The sequence below is a fragment of the Equus przewalskii genome, chromosome 29, assembly GCF_037783145.1.
Source record: "Equus przewalskii isolate Varuska chromosome 29, EquPr2, whole genome shotgun sequence".
NCBI classification, from domain to species: Eukaryota; Metazoa; Chordata; class Mammalia; order Perissodactyla; family Equidae; genus Equus; species Equus przewalskii.
Window position 1 is genome coordinate 3,979,851 of NC_091859.1, and position 4,688 is coordinate 3,984,538.

General features: G+C 39.6%; 1 pseudogene; it reads right to left on the reverse strand.

Moving 5' to 3' along the window:
* Positions 1-412: 412 nt before the first annotated feature.
* On the reverse strand, positions 413-2,473 carry LOC103544470 (cyclin-G2 pseudogene; annotated as a pseudogene).
* Positions 2,474-4,688: the final 2,215 nt, after the last annotated feature.

The window sequence follows — 4,688 nt, forward strand, 5'->3', positions numbered from 1 at the left end:
CTCCAGCATTCGCATGGGAACCTATTCAGAACCTGCACCGTTCTCCTCCAACCTCCTCTCCGCTCAGACCCGACTCTTTTATTCTTGGCAGATTTCAAAGTTTCCTATTTCATACTTCATCAAGTAAACAAAGCCTCTCTCCTTTGACTCCCTACATCCTCATCCACAAAATCTATTATCCACATGAATAAGTAGCTAAATATTATTTTTATTCAAAGAAAAAAACCAGGTGCCTATTTTTTAAATTATTTTCAATCATTTGAGAGGACCTAACCCATTTGGTAGCTCAGAATATGAAAATAGACCAGATCTGGTCTGAATACGTATAGACAACAGGTGTGCCACTCTATGTGTTCCTGCCTAGATGCGGGCTGGACAAAAAACTACCTACGCCCCGTTTATTGCTTCCAAACTATACACACACTTTAAATTTTGACATAGTACAATGAGATTTATAAAGTGCCAAGCACGGAGACTGTGCCACTTTTAAGCTGAAAGAGGCAGTGAATTTTTGTTCACTCTGGTGGAGAGAGAGCTGCTGAGACTTCATTCTCTGCAAGTCACACCTTCAGAGTCCTCACTTTCATCAAGGCAGAGATCTGCTGACATTATTGCCAACTCAGGGACACCATAGTTACTGTCCTGGAGGGTCTGGGCTCTGCACCTAGAAACAAGCCAAACCAACTTCTTGCAACATTCAAGAGAAAATATTCAGTTAGTCATTTAGAAACTACGTCCCTCCAGCAAAAGAGCTCAGTGTCATTAATCTTGGAATGCTTTATAACAAGCACAAGAATTTGCAATAATTTAATGAATAATTTAATGAATGTTTATACTTCCAGATCGAGAAGGCACAAAGCTAATATGGATGGCTTTGCTTTTGAAAAGACTAGTAGAAAACTGCAAGCTTTCAGCTGAGCCTCCAGTTTATCGAGGCTTAATATTTCCTTCCTTCCGAAATATGACAATGTATAATAGTCTTATATGAGTGGAAAAAAAAGTTTAAGACAGCAGTATGTTCCATTTCCTGTTTCTGAATTTTTTCCAAGACTGGTTTTTTTCCCTCTGTTTTCTGTCAGAAGCAGCGCATTTACATTGACTAATCTGGACTTCTTCATGAGTGGATGAAACATTGCATTCTTCTTCAACTATTCTGGCAGCCAGCAAAAACCGCAGACTCCAATGCAAGATAAATGCTAGGTTTCACCTTCATAAAAGCCAAGGATCTGTCCAAAATATTGGCAGCCAGGATAAAAATTTACGTGCAAGATCCAAAAAAAGTTGGTTAAATCCATTAGATCTTGACATTTCTCTGACTTGCACATAAAATGTTACTGTTCTCAGGGATAGCCTTCATCAAGCTCAGTCCTTTTTTCTTGTGGCTGGAATTTCTGTTCCTATTCAAGGTAGAGTTTCAACAGCTTAGATGGCTGGATTCATTCCAGACTGCCAGGACCTGTGCCCCCAGATCCTTCACTGGCTAGGAGTTGTAGCGTCTGGCCTAGTGGGGGCCGAGCGCAGAGGAACATGAGGGACTCTTTCCTGGGTCAGCAGTACCCTCCAAAAGGCCACTGCCACTGCCATCTCCTGCTCAGCCTCACAGCCCCAGCTTTATGCCACTTCCCAGACCCAGCACCCTGCTGGCAACACCTCTGCCTCCAGACTGCTGGTCCGCCCTCAGCCCGGGGCCCTGCCATGCACCAGCAGAGGCTGAAGCACACCTCTTCTTGTTCATCATATTTTAATTTCCAAAGTTAAAAACTGCTCTCTGATTTTTCTTTTTTCATAGGACACTGTTTTTGTTTCATAGGCAGGTTTTCTTTTCTTATATCCTTGGTGATATTAACCATGACCTTTTTTTGTTTCTTCTGTTCTATTGATTGTCTTAGTTTTTGTTCAATTTTTTTTTTCTGTTTGTTTTTGTCTCTGTCTCCTAAGTTGAAGAGTTAGTGGTCTTAACCAGCCTGAACTGGGCAAAGAGTTGACTCTCAGTTCCTGAAAAACTCAAGCACCTGTTACCATGGTGACCCAAGTGTCAGAGATGTCATCTATAGGGTGGGCTTTAGTAATGCGTTATCTAGCTGCTTTTGCAAACAGACTGAGTATAGCTGAAGCAAGTTGGCCCCCAATTTGACTCCTCCAGTTAAACTTGGCAGATTGACCACCCTTGTCCATCAACTCTCTCTCCAAAAACTTCATGAAAATATCATTCAAGAATAAAAAAAATTATTAACCACAAGGACAAAGAGAACATAGGAGACAACAGTGGAAACCTGCCACATAGGTGACTTCAGCCCCACACTGTGCCTGCTAATACTTGGAGAGCTCCCGTCTCACGCTTATAGTGTCCACTGAGTAAAAGCCTAGGAGTCATTTTAAGTAAGAGGCTATCAGTTTCCCCCAGATTTAAATCCAACCTAACATTCATTTGCTACCTTCATGTGTGCTCACCAGGCTCTTACCTTCCTTCCATGGCTGCCTTCCGTAGAGGGGTCTAGACCCCCAACAACCCTTACATGGCAAGAAGAAGAGAATATAGAATGAAGGAGAGGAAAGCCCCATGAACTTCCACTGGCAGGAACCATCTTGGATGACGTTTTGTAGTTTTTTCAAAATAAATGAAGTAACCGTTCATTGAGTAATCAACCTCCTCTCACTCATTGTGTAGTGACAGTTCCTATTTTTGCTTTCAGCAAGCCCATAAAGAAAAATGTGAACCACCCAGTCTGAGAGTAGGTAGCTGATCCAGTACTCAGAGTGGAACCTTATTCCTGAACAGGTGACCACAAGCACAGTCAACGCAAGCTGTAGAATGGGCTCTGCGAACATATGAAATAACAGTTTCAAGGCTCACAGAATAACTTGGGAAAGCTTCAAAGTAAGATCAGTGCTTTTTGAATAGATGCATGCTAATAGCCCCTGGACATAACTGTGTCCCCCCAGTTTTCTAACCACAAATGGGAGAGGCCTGCCCACAATTAAGTTACATCCATTCTCAACCATCTCCACTCTTTTTCCAAAAAGTCTTCAAGTTCATCTGTGTGCACCCTTGACTGCATCTTGTCCTCAGCTTCCTATTACTCCATCAGTACCTCCTATTTTTTAATCACCTTCCCTTTTACCTTATTTTTATTATTCTTAAGTAGTACCCTTGCTTTATCCTCATAGATGCTTTTTTCCTTAAATTCCATTTTGTCTGATATTAATTTAGCTTTATCAACTTTCTTATGGTCATTTTTTAAATGGTGTGTATTTCATCAACATTTCTGTATGGTTTTAATTTAGGTAATTAATTATTTAATTTGGGTATCCCTTACAAGTAACATGTGGCTAAAATATTTATTCTTTTTATCCAGTATGATAAAATCTTCCAGGTGAAATTAGCCCACTTGTGTTTATCATGGTTGCTGATTTATTAGAATTTTACCACAGTCCTATTTTGTGATTTCTGTTTAACCAAGGTTTTCCTTAGATTCCTTTTCTCTCTTCTGTTTAACATCTTTATGCTTCCTTTTTTCTCTGATAATTTCAAAACTTTACATTTCATCTTTATTCTTTTTGGTAGTTTCTGCTAAAATTTTGACATGAATACTTAACTATAATTTTTAACAAAATTTAACAGTATTTCTACCTCTACCCCCAGCCAATGACACCATCTGTCACAATCCCTTCCCACAGAATGTTGTTGTTGTTTAGAGTTTTCATTTTATCCATTATTTTAAACACACACAAAAAATAATTTTTATGGCTAATAGTTAATTTAGTTTAGTTTTTTGTCATTTGCTCAAGATGGGGGCAAAGGATATGAGCCATTTTGAGTGGAAGCCCTTCAATCTATGAATATTCTCAAGTCTCTCCCCATTGATCTGGACTGCTCCCCTTCAGAACAGAATGCAAGTCTCTTTATTTAGCATACAAGGCCCTCCAGGACCTGCTTCTACCAGTCCCTCTAGGACTCTACCACTCCATATGGGACTAGTCAAATTCCAGCAAAAACTGAACTGTATACAAGCATGCACTCGTGTACACACACGTAAGCACAAAGACACAGCACATACTATGCTTTCCCTCACTTCTGTGCATTTGCTCTTGCTGGGCCAGTCTAGAATGCCTTTCTCCTCTTCACCTCTCCCATCTCGATTCCTGATATTTGCTAGCTAACACCTCCTTGTCCTTTAAGAAGCATCTCTGGCTTAAACTCCTATAAGCGGTTTTCTCTGATCAGTCACCACCAGCACATTGCTGGAGATTCTTTAGTTCCTTATATTTTATAGTTTAGCTTAAACTTTTATAACATGACTGTTCCCCATATTAGACAAGTAGTCACCTGAGTGTAGTGACTATGTGGTTCATGTTTGCATACTCTCAGTGCCTGGCAGAGTGCCTGACATTTAGTAAGTACCCAGTATATATTTGTGGAAGGAAAGAACAAATGAGAAGAATGATGGGCTTGCTTAAGGGTAAAAAGCCATTAGTCTAAATACTTTCAATTAAGATTAGTGTTTATCTAATCTAACAGCTTCAGAATTATATATATAAGGAAGACCAGTGAGATTCTTAATGAAGAAACTAGAATTCAATATTTTAATTGGAAAATAACACTGAAACAGAGAGTGAACAAAATCAATGTTTCTGTTGTGTGTGTGTGTGTATACACATATACATATTCTTTTGTTCCATTTTTCTAA